This window comes from Microchirus variegatus (assembly GCF_963457635.1).
Source record: "Microchirus variegatus genome assembly, chromosome: 9".
Taxonomy (NCBI): Eukaryota; Metazoa; Chordata; class Actinopteri; order Pleuronectiformes; family Soleidae; genus Microchirus; species Microchirus variegatus.
In genome coordinates, this window is record NC_139810.1 from 21,308,459 (window position 1) to 21,321,566 (window position 13,108).

The following is a 13,108-nucleotide window of genomic DNA, read 5'->3' on the forward strand; positions in this document are numbered from 1 at the left end:
CCCGGCGTGACACTTAGTTCACCTCCCACAGCCGATGACCGTCTTCCTCATTACAGTGGTCTGGATCACAGATGACCGCAACATAAATGATGTGTTTTCTCCACACAGGTCAGAGGATAGAGCCCACTCTGACTTACTCTCTGACTTACTCAGATAGGAGCAGCTGTGGAGAAATCATGTCCTGGTGTTTCATGTCAACATCGGTCCTAAACTGAGCTTGTCTAATATATAGTGTTAATGTATTGTTTGGTCTGCAACATAATAAGAAGATGGTCTTTTTAAAAACAAACAAACAAACAAACATAAAAACTGATGAATGTGAGTCCCACGAGTTTTCATTTTAATAACCTTTGTCATTATTAACAGTGACATTGCTGTGCGGTGACCGTCAAGCTGAAGTGTGACCCTAGATGACGTCATCAGTGACAAAAAAAAAAAAAACATCAGAAAGAGAAGAGTCTCTGTCTGTCTGCGTCAATCCCCTCATAGAGTCCACAGTCATCTGGATCAGAAGGTGCTCATTGTATTTTTCATTAACACTTCATTGTGATTGTATTCTTGGTTAATTCATTAATTGTTATTAGTTGGTCCATAAAATGTGAGAAAAAAAAGCTAAATATGTGGTTCAGTGTTTCCCAGGCCAAAAAATGACGACATCCCCAAGTGTCTTGTATTCTGAAAATATTTGCTTTTTTATTTATTAAAAAAAAGAAAAAAGAAACACAATTGCAAAAAATAACTTTGTAGGCGATTTTGAATCGATGAATTGATGCTGCAGCCAACAACACATTCATTTGATCATCCTGAGAATCATCCAGCGAAAACGACAGAAAGTTAAGTGCTAATACTCCACCACTCCTTTTCATCCTGATCAGACTGATTTTATCTTCTCCACCAACATCTCACCTGTACAGGTAATATATATATATACATATATATATATATATATATATATATGTATATATATATATCCAACAGTCATTTCGCTGATTCAAATTTGACCCAGTGAGGACCATCAACAACAAATGAAGTGATGGAATAGTATAAAGGCCAGGGCAGCGTGTAAGGTAAATAAGACATTTACAAACTAAATTCTTACAGCATTTGACAAATTTGACCACAAACTAATCTTAACCACCTCACACACTATGTTGAAGTATTGCAATTGTGGAAAGAAACCGGGCCAATTCTGGTACTGAGACAGGTAGTGAGACAGCTGATGGTGGTGTCTTCTATATATATTGTTCATAAGAGTTTACTGACATTAAGGCCTGATTCTTGATGATTCACTGACCTATGTTACATCTGACACCAGTCAAAAATAACCTTTTCCCAGACACGTTCTCTAAATTGCCTTCCAAGTCTACCAAGATCACCAGTGGTTAGTTTGTTATCTGCACTTATACACTCATCCTCCAACTTTTTCAGGTATTGAACCAAGTAAAGTGTCTGGTGATTTAAATCAAATTCAAAATTAAAAAAAAAACTTTATTTGTCCCCAAGGGGCAATTGAAGACAGACACGTAGAGCAGCAGCATTAGGTTTACACAGGACAAGCAATTGCTGTGGCTGTATCTGCTTCACTATCACTGAATAGTTTCTCTTTCTCAGACTATTCTTTGTGGTTGTGCATGAAAATAGATCCAGTAGATTAGGACTTTATGAAATACTCAGCAGCAAACACCATGCCACATTCAAAGTCACTTAAATGTCCTTTATTATGCCACATGTCCCTTTGTACTTTCTAGAAAATTGCCCCGACATTGTGATTTGGCGCCCCCTATTGACCACCTGGTTAGAGTTATCCACAGACAGTGAAGACGTTGGTCTGTAACATGCTCAGTCGTTTGTTTTACCGGAAGACAAGTCGTGTTTTGTCACAAACTCCTGACACCTGTGATTATAACAGACAATATAATACTTTGACGCCATTTTTGGCTGCCTTCGTAAAGACTACAAGAGATACAGCCTGCCAAACGGTCAAACGGTCAAACGGTCGTCAAGTTGCACGTAATTGTGTGTTTGTTTGGTGAGGTGAGTAATAGCACAGCTATACAGCTAATTTCTTTGTTTGTTTCAATGAAGTTGTCCTGTTTTCTTATTCCTACAAATCAGTTTTCTGGCTCGCACCTGTTGTGTTTACACTGACTGACTGTAAATGGGGTCATTTACACAGCAGCCATTTTGTTCTGTTGAGCAGCAAAAGTGTTCGTGATCACATTAACGACGGCTCCGTTCAGCTCATGTAAGTCAGTGAATCCAATCCAACTTTATTTATAAAGCACTTTAAAAACAACAACAGCTGAGACAAAGTGCTGTACATCAGAGATAAAGAAATAAAACAAATAAAACATACAAACGTGTGACCAAACAGACAATTATAACATTAAAAAAATTATAATAAAAACAGAGGAAGCTAATTAGGACTCAGCCACACTTGAGATTGTTCTGCTGTGACCTGTCAAAATGGCCGCTGTGCAAAAAGTCCATTAGGCTGTGGCCCTGATTCAATACAACATATTTAAATTGTGTTTTACAGCAAATGGAGAATAAAATGTTTAACTGCTAAAGTGACTGCTGAAGACTGACCTTCCATCTCAAGGTAAGATGTTTTCATTCCGCTTCTTCAGTTTGTTAACATTAATTCAGACTGTCGTGAAAAGTTCACAGTTACCAACAGGAGATGGAAGAAATGGCAAGGAGCAAATAATGGTACAGGTAGACAGTTTAATAATAAACGTGACCTAAGGATAGTGTTGCTTCTACAGTTTTCCCTCATTTTATACGAAAAAAAAACCCAGAGAAAACCCAAGACAGCAAAGTGGGACTGATAGGAATAAATATTTATATTATTATCAGCTGGGAATGCTGACTCAAAACTGATCATACGCACAATTCCATTGGTCTCATTCGAATATCATTCTCAATAACAGTTTTGCAAATCTCAGAATGCACCGTTGAACAGACTTTGTTCACATAAGACTTATCAGTTAGACTCACTCATGTTGATCCTGTGCAAACTTAATCAGAAGAACGAGTGTTAAAGAGGCCTTAAGTGACTTTTTGTTTACAATTTATCGAAATTTTATCGAAATCGCAACACGGCCTACTGCAATTATCAAATTGCAGGAGGCGCAGTATTTGTTCTAAATATGAATTTGGATGAATGATTGTCTTGATCTGTACACACATTATTCTACAGACTGAAGAGAACATCTTTGTTTCTCACAGATCTGCACAAATATCACACAGTCATCATTTGAAATGTGTTTTTTCAAATGAAAATGAGAATAATGATGGAAAGATTACCATTCCCTCTGATACTGCGAATCATATCGCAATTGCGATTCCTGTTGAAATAATCGTAATTAGATATTCATTCAGAATCGTTCAGCCCTATTTTTTGTGCACTTGTTTTCTTTTAAGTGGCTCTCGTTGCATTTGCACAGGTGATTTACTGAGTTTTTCTACATGTTATGTATAGTTGTGTTCCATATGAACACTAAATGCTACTTTAGGACATAAAACTCTTCATTATACCAAAGCTAGAAAAAGAAAGTTTATTTCCATTCAGTCAAATATATGTAGTCAAATATGTCATATGACGTCATGAGACTTAAACACACATGGACACTTTTTTTTTAAAGCCAAAAAGTGTGTGATGATATCATTTTAGATCTATGCACATCTTATTCTACAGGCTGAAGAAATAATTTTAAATGTGTTTTCAAATGAAAATGAGAATAATGATGTAAAAAGTTTCCTCTGATATCGCGATTCACAAAATAATCTGATATTTCTTCAAAGTTGTTCAGCCCTAGTATATCTTGATAAATGAATCACAACTAAATTGTCATTAAGAAAACAACTCTTAAAACTCGTAAAAGGCTGGGGAACCTGTGCGAATGTATTTGATGACACAAAGATGTGATTCAGTCTCTGCGAACGACTGCTTTAAGATATAAAAAGTAAATAATAGCTGTGAGGATTGTTTTGGTGGAAGGAATTAGTACGGAGAAGAACTACTTTGACTACTCATGACATGTAGTGCACTTCTAGGCTTTTGCCACTAGGTGTCAGACTTCACCACAGGACTGTGTTGAGGTCTTCTTGACTGTCTCAAGTGAAGGAACCCTTTCATAAGAACTTTTCCAACCTTTTCTGGACCAGGGTTTTGGCTCCCATGTTTTTTATAACCTTAACCAACATGTCACATTCTTGCCAGTTAAATCACTTTTATTTTTTTACTTCCAAGCAGTGGAAGTTGTTAAAATGGGAATGTGTATTTACAGCACCAAATTAAATTGTAAAAAGAAACAAATACATGTCTGGCACCTTTTCAGACAGCACCACATGGACCATGATTATGAACACAGTTTTGAGATGCGCAGCCTAAGCCACTGATGGAAAAACAAAATATTGGACCGGTTTGGTCAGGTAAGAATCTCTCGTACCGTGTTAGGAGGATATAGTATTCACCTGAATCCTTGGAGAAATATACACAGAGACCTTACCTTACCACCCAATCCTCTGCAGCAGTTCCCCCTGGGAGGGAGGGAATAATAGTCTTAGTCTATATTCAATATAATCTCACCAAGAGAAGATTCAGGGGAGTTCAGTGCAGGGCTGTGATTGCCGAGGGTCATGCTTACATGGGCTGCAGTGCTGCTCTCGCTGCTGCTGCTTGATAACTTGGTGCTGATTGATACATTAATATTGCATTGATCTGCTCCTTCTTGTACACACAGGGGCACTGCTTTACAAAGCATCAGTAAAGGCTTTGAAGGGGGGGGGGGGTCTTTGGTGCATCGACCTTCCCAGGGAGCTTAGTGTTATATGCTGCTGATGTTTTATTATGCTATTATTGTTTGTTTGCATGTGGATAAAGTAAGTGATAAAATATTCTCCTATTTTTAACTTTCATGTTAGGTAGTGTACAAGATTGGTTTATATTGAATATATTGAGCTCAGCATGAATCGTGCCTCACTTTGGGCGAAGTCTGGGATTCGCAGTGGATTCTACACATTTGACAGTTTATCTGCAACAATAAACACCTTCTCTCGCAAATCGTATCTGGACTTTGAAACGCCTCAGGGGACAAAACAATACGATCATCGCCTACTAACGTCATGACTGAGAAGTGGTTTAGCCTGAGTTTTTTTTTACCTTCAAATTTATTTGTGCTGTTAATGATAGGCTATCAGATTCCTATCTCCCTTTCCTTTCCTGCTCTGTCCCCTCTTGTGCTCCCTGCTGTAGCCCGGAGGACTGTTTTTGGGAGCATCTGGAGGAAGGCTGTTGAATAGACTCCATTCTTACAAGGTCCTGTGCTCCAGCGAGCGCACTCGGGGCATGGACACCCGGCCACGTTCCACAGAGGAGGCAGAGCTTGGTAGTGGGGGCAGGGAGGAGGGAAGCATAGAAGGATGCCTTCAAAACGTGTATTAATTGTGAATTTTCCATCAGTTAATTATTTCGTCATGTGCGCTGTATCCCCATAAATGTTCTTCTCTTCTCCTTTTCTTTCACTCTACTCTTGTAATTTTCCTTCTGATGGAAGTGGAGGAGAAGCCTGGTGGCCTTGTGCCTTCACAGAACTGAAGAGGAGTTTGATTTCTTTCTGCCTTATAACACAAATACTGCACAGTGCACTACAGCATGGACTAGTGGACTCCTCAGGGGGAATAGGTGGAGGGGCTCGTGAGTGTTGCAGTGGAGCAGCTGTGAAAGTCTATTTTCAGTAGATTTTGGAGAATGCTTGTGGACAACTGTGGTCTCATGATAGCCTCATGTCAATTCCTTGGGCTACAAAATAAGATATTCGTGATGTTCCCAGTGAATTTAAGAGAAGTTATAATTGATTCGGTCATTATAATTCAAAGATTGTGAAGCATGTGCCTAGATCAGTGTTTTTCAACCTTTTTTGAGCCAAGGTACATTTTTTTCATTGAAAAAATCACGAGGCACACCACCAAACAAAAATGTTAAAAAAATGATACTCTGTAGCCTATATTAACAATTGAGTCATTCTTATCAAAGTGTCTTGAATATTTATATCCATATTATTTGCAGATAATTAATTATTTATTTTCAAAAAACGTTTTTAGGAAATTCTGATGAATCTTCATACATCAACAACACAAAAATGACTTTCTCTTTATTTTGAAAGACAAGGTAAACAATCTTGTAATGAAAAAAAAAATTGACTAATATAACTCGTCCCAATTTGCTTTGAAGCCCTCCCTTCTTATTGATCGTGAGACTGTGAATCTGGGATTACTGTCTTCTATCCTCGCTGTTTGCTGCTTCAGCTTCTGGATCAATGTGTTTGTGTCTGCGCAGGGGAGCAGTGGCTTTGGCTGGAGCTGCTCTGTTGACGGTAATGAGATTGTAAGTGTCTGGCAAAGAGTGGTAATGAAATGAGGGACTGTTGGAGTGAGAGATTTTAGCTCACAACCACACACATAAGAGTGGTAAAGACGCAGCATAGAGTGTTATTTGTATTAGTTGTGTGAAGTGTGTTGATATGATTATATTATGCACTCACACTGACTTGCTGCTCCTGTTTCAGGAACTCATGAGTTTGTATTTGGCTCTGTGGGTGTGCAGTTCAGCCACAGTGGTAGACGTAAACCTTACACTGACAACATAACTACAGTATGTTACACCAGGGAAGGCGTGGTCAGCTCCTGCATTTACTACTCTGCTGATAGTTCTTATCTCCGAAGACAGAGAAATAGGGTAATGCTGTCCTGCAGCTGTCAAAACAGCCATTCTCTGTCTGTTTACTTGATGCATGTTCCATGGAGATAGAGCTTGGCTAAGCTGCTGCAAAGAGGTTATGGATGGTTATGATTGATTACAATTTGTATTGGAGGTGGTGACCATTGGGGTTATCTAAACTAAATAAAACATTTCAGATATTTTGTTTGTCGTATCATATTTCTGCCAAATCCTTGCAAATACTCCCGGGGCCCTTATGTGAATCACCATCCTCCTGTTCATAATTTCAAAGAATCACATCCTATATGTATCCCATTGTTTTTTGATTTGGAGCACAGAAATAGCAGATTAGTTTTAGATCCCCCCCCCAAGTAGATTATCCACTCATCTCTAAAGCTCTTGCATTGAGGTTTCCTGATAATTGCTGCTCACAGTTGAGGGAGCAGGAGTGCCCAGCTTACCCATGTTCAGGAGTTCAGGACCGTTCTGTTTCCTCAATGCCATTCGTGTGTCTATTTATTAAAAGTGCTGTTGACCCTGGTTTTCCCCACTGCATGCTTCTTCCTATTGTGTTCCCCCTGATTGATGTTGACTGGGGTCACCTAAGCCGTTATGGGGGATCATGGCACAGTGCAAAGGGAGCTAAATGTTTACATGCATTAATTTGACTTTACTCAGGGGTCCGCTGGGCCAATACAGGGTCATCTCATGTACAGACGGACGAGGCCATATGTCAAGCTTTTCTGCACGACTGGACTGAAGGTCAGACCAACCAGGATATGGAGGCTAGTTAGAAAGAATAAATACTCTCTGTGGGTGGATTCTTACCTTGTGTTTTGGCTCTGGGCTTTCAACGACGACAACAGGAGTGGGTTTAGAATCATGTATGATATTTATGTTATTTCACTGTTGTTTAACCTGTCCAACATGACAGAAAAATACACCAGATTGTTGTGTTCTTCATTTTAGTCATGCAGTGGAGCCAAATGTGACAGTGAAGAATGGGGAGCCTGACTGAGTCTGGAGTGACTGAACTAAATGCAAAGGTAAGTAACTTACTTACCTGTGATTAACTCTATTCTTTTTCTCCATGTAGGTGTGAACGGAGCAGTGAATTGTTGTGGATGTGTACGTCCAACTTTGAGAAGTTTGATATACTATAATTTCAGTCGGGCAAACATGTTTACATGTATTTTAAAAGTCCAGTTTGATACGGACTAACACAATCATTTTTTTTTTCTTGTGTCATGGAAACGTATTGGGCCACACAGTTGGTGTCGTGGTTAGCACTTTTGCCTTTGCAGCAAGAAGACCTGGGTTTGCAACCCGGACAGAACAAGGGCCTTTCTGTATGTTCTCCAGTTTCCTCCCACAGTCCAAAATAGAGCTGAAACAATTACTAAATTAATCAATTACTAAATTAATATTAGTTAATTATTTTGATAATCAATTAATCCGATTTCTGATTGTTTCAGCTTCTTAATGTGAATATTTTCTGGTTTCGTTGCGCCATATTACAAAGAAATCATTAAAAACTGAATCATTTTGTTTTTTTGGACAAAACAAGACATTTGAGAACATCATAATTTCCAGGTATGACAAACACTGATCAACATTTTTTTAACATTTTCTGACATTTTATGGACCAAAATGATTAATTGTGAAAATAATTGCCAGATTAATCGATTATGCAGATAATCTTTAGTTGCAGTTCTAGTCCAAATAGATAGATTTGGGGATTCTGCAAATTGGACACGTAGGTATGAGTGCGAGAGTGGACGGTTGTTTGTCTCAGTGTGTACCCTGTCGATCGCCCTATGTCAGCTGAGATTGGCACAGCTCATGTGGATAAAGTGGTAGGATGGATGGATGTAAATGTACTGTGTAGGGGTTTAAGGTACTGACTGTGCATAATGAACAAATGACTGCTTTGATTTAATGTTAGGGTATTAACATTCCCTGTAATAATTCATGCACAGTTAAGAACTTACCAGTTTTCCCCATATGTAACAGGGTTGTGCTCGTCTCCTGTCCCTTGCTCTTTTTTTCACTTGTCCACTACTACTAAGACACTATACTTTATATTTATATTAAGTGCATTTATGTTGTTAATAATGATCTGCAAGTGTCTCGGCGTTAGTGGCGTGGCTGGCAGTTTTGTGCTGAAGCAGTGATTAGTCTGGGGTCAGGGCGGCAGCTTCAAATAGTACAGCAGAGAATTACAGCACCTTCACTTCAGCACTGTTGTACTTCAGCAAATGATTTAACAGGCAGCTATTGATTCACCTGGTAAACATTCATTGCATTCAAACAGATTTTCCCCTCAGTTTAGACGTCTTTCTCTCTCTGTCACTCTCTCATGCTTACACATTGGAATGTGAGTGTGTGTGTGGTATGTGTGTTTGAAATGAATGTTAACAGGCAGGCGGGGGTGGGGTAACTGATTGTAGTCAGAGTGAGTGAGTATTGGTAGAATGTGGTTAAGGCTAAAAGAAGAATAGGACAGAGAGCAGACAGTGTGGTGGTAAGGAATATAAATGACAGATTGTCTACTATTTCTCTCACCCATTAACCAGACAGAACTATTGTTGTTCTCATTTCCCATTGGTACACTGTTGCTGTGACTGACAGGCCACCTCTATAGGTCTGCCACATGGTGGGTCATTGAATGGAGATGGCAAACTGCTTTTTAAAAACGGCTTACCTCAACTGCTGATTGTGAGACAACAAGCGTTCACCTGTACTTCACTGAACAATCCAGCTCCTGCATTTGCTTCACAGCCCTGAGGCTGAAACAGAATGTGTTTTTAAACCATTATGATTTAATTGCACATGCAATTGATCAAAACTTGATTTCTAAATGAGTGAATGTCACATTTAATGTTGTGTTTTGGTCATGCAAGCAGGTCCTTCCAATGTATCTCTTTTTTGCGCATACACACATTTGCTTTATTTTTAGTCAATATATATTTAGGCACTGCTTGACATGTGTAGTGTTAGAAATTAGGGCCACATTATACTACTTATTATGCGTCACCACGGAGACACCTAGAGCCTTCATACTTCTGCGTCGTGGTGACGGATACGTGCTGCAATTTCCCGCCCGATCAGTAGGGGTCGCTGCGCAAGGTTGTTGTGCTTCTGGCTACAGTGAACAATGGCGTCCGAGAGAGAAAGACTGTTGGCCGTTTCTCACTTTTCTGTGTCACGGAACGCAGTTTTAAGATAATTTGAGGCGAGAAATTGGCCATTTAGAGTCTAAACATGTGCTGTGTGTGTTAAGATATGATGTATTTATAGTTTGGCAGCGGCGTGGTTGGCGGGGATCAGCCCCCCATCTGTGGACGCTCGGTGCACATTGTGAGCCGGCATAGAGCAGCTTCGCTCGGCCTGTCCTGAGGACCAATCGCAGCTCTTGCCGTCTCCGTTGTCCCTTGACGGAGTGACGGACACTTAAAAAATATTTTGTGCAGTCGGAGACGACGCAGAGGCTCCCCAACAGGCTCTGAGTCAACGCAGAGGACTCTGCGTAACCTACGCAGAGCACTTTACGCAGGAGTATAAATTGGGCTTTACAGGTCTGTGGGAACCGCAGGGACTAGTGAGTATAATTCTTGCTCCCCCAAAAAGCACCTCTTGAGAAGTGTTGCCTCAGCCCCACCTTATGAGTCCCAGTACACACCCATTGGCCCGGCACAGCCAGAGTGGTGGTGGAGAACGCTTGGCAAGAGATTGAAGCATGTTGAACGACTCTCGCAGGCGGAGGCTGTCTCATGGAATTCCAGAGCCAGAGCAGGAGGCAGAGAGGAGGCTGCTGCGGAAACAATGGGCAGGGACATCTGTCATGCGTGGCTGCACTCCCCATCGCTTACAATAGCTCCTGGGGACCAGCCAGTGGTGGCTTTCTTTTCTATCCCCTCCTTTCCGGGGACACTTCTGGCCCTTACAATGGGCCTTTTGTCCCCTCCCTGCTTTTTGCCAACATTTAACCCTTCGAGCATGCTCCTTTTTCTGCCTCTTCTCTCTGTCGCCACTAGAAAACAAAACATAGTTGAAACCACGACTATTCATTCACCTCCCTCTGCTTCTGTTTTTCATTATGACTTTTGACGCAGTCTCTGGCTGTGCACTGCGCTCTTTGCATGAATGTGTCAAGACCCTCTTTTATTTGCCGCATGTGTTTTTGAGCACAAGCGGACAGACGGAGAGACAGAGGACCCAAATGACTCCTGTGAGTCTACTCATCCAAACAGAAATAAAAGAAAGGCCTCACACTCCAGCGATTTCTTAGCACCTTCACAGATCTGATTTTTGACATGAGTCCATTTGTTTTACATACAACATGGCAGTAGCCTCTGGCAGGTTAGACACAGTTCTGGCTCAATATGCTCCTTAACCTCAATGGTGTCCTCTTCCAACGAACTCCATTGTGTTTCACCCAGGTTTCTATGTTTCCAGGAAGCCAGGCCACTAAAGAGGTTGTCATCACACACTCACTGCCCATTGATGCGGCACAAATCACTTCCCCTGTGTGATACCTGGCAGTGTGTTGGGTGAGAGCAGTCTGTGCACATGAGTGACAGCAGTTTAGATACTGTGAGTCCTGCTCAGGACATTGATCGTCAAACCCATGATGATGTTAGAGACGCAGCGCTGTACTGGCTGGTATGTAATTATACTCCCATTCTTGGAGCTGTCTTTTTCTTAGTGTTTTCAACACTCATCAGCCTGATGTAAATTGCAAATTGATTTTTCCCTAGCCTCTCATTCTTAGGGACTTAAGGGGTTCAAGCTGGTCTACGATTGATTGGTCAGATTGCAATTTATTATTGCTGTCAGCAAGAAGCCTTTTCAAGGGGATACTTGGCAGTCCACTGGGTAAACTGAACTCATCACCTCTGTTGTGCCAACTTGGCAAAGCAAAAATCAGCTGTAAATGACTAACTACTGTACACAAAACATTACCCATATCAATAACATGGGTTCAGTAAACATACTGTATATTCTGCCCTGCGTTGGATATGACCAGCTGTGAAAAAGCTGCAAAGTTAATTTTGGGTGACTTGGGTAAGTGTAGAAAATCCACATTACCGATGTAATTTACAGCCCCCAGCACTTCTGATTACACTCCCATGTTTCACCCAGTCCTGCACTCTAATGGACTCACTGGTGAGTTGGACTGCTGTGTCCTGTCCTGGCAGCTAATTGTTGCCAGCTGCCGGAGGTCGGAGGGACAAAGGGTTGTTTGAAAAGGTGAACTGTTGATTGGAGAAACTGTCCACCCTCCTCCAGTGAGATGTGCATCACATGAGATCTAGCATCTGTGTACAGCACTGCCTCATCCTCACACACACATGTCCCCAGGACTTAGCACACTGTAACAAAAACAGCCCATCTGTTATTTTTGGTAATGGAGAGCCTAATGAAGTCAAATAGTGAACTACAAGATGGCGTGTGAACATAAGGTGAAGGTGGTGTAATCTCATGAAATCAAGTTAGAAATAGGCCGATTGGTTTGTTTTATTAATGCTATTATTCCGGCTTTGACGTTTCTTTGCCTTCACTACATCACAAAGGAGTTTTGCTATTAATAACACCTGATAAAAGCAGCAATCCTATCATTGTTTTTAGTCATCTGCACAAATACCTTTTTAACTGTTTCTAAGAGGAGGAGGACCGGCTCAAGGAAGCAAATATTTCATGCTACTCAAAGGATGTGTTGATATGGAGATAAAATTCTTGTCTTTACTCTGTCAGCATAAATATTTAAGTAAGCCTGTCAGAGGTGCACCCTCCCTCCTGGTGCTACCTCAGAGGAAGGAGAAAGCAACAGTGAGAAAGTGGCAGAAAGAGCCACCGAGAGAGAGGGAGAGCACGATAAAGGCCCCTGAATGATGTCTGTCTGTCAGCAGGGTTGTACTTTGTGGCTGTAAGCAGGACCACTCACATGCAGACGGGTCCTGCGTGTGTGTGTGTCCAACACCTCTCAGAGCTGTCTCTCTGATCGAACGGCCCTGCAGGCGTCTGTTATGACAGCTCTTTCTCCGCCTTGAGAGACCTCATCTGGGGCATGTTCTGACAGGGCGGCTGCTTGGAGTCGCTCTGATGAGAGGCAAGCACAGACCTCTATCATTCTGCTGCTGCTCCCTGTCACTCTTGCTTTCGTTCTCTGTAGCTGTGTGTGCTTGGATGCCTAGTGTTGTTGGTGTGAATGAGTGTATTGCTGTATTATTTAAAAAATAAATCTATATCATATACTTGCACACACAGTTGGGGAATGATACTTTTAAAACTGTGGAAAAAGTAGTTTGTACGTTATTACCAAAATTGAAGAAAACCCCTAGTGATTCTTTAAACTTTTAACTGTAAATATAACTTCTAAAT

The 13,108-nt window shown here is 40.9% G+C and overlaps 1 protein-coding gene across 1 annotated transcript in view; it reads left to right on the forward strand.

Annotated features, from left to right (window-relative positions):
- Positions 1-7,756: 7,756 nt before the first annotated feature.
- fignl2 (fidgetin like 2) overlaps positions 7,757-13,108 on the forward strand; it is a 38,528-nt gene continuing 33,176 nt past the window's right edge. Inside the window, exon 1 of the mRNA XM_083895621.1 lies at positions 7,757-7,770. The gene's annotated coding sequence lies outside the window, so the exon portion shown is untranslated. The remainder of the gene's footprint in view (positions 7,771-13,108) is intronic.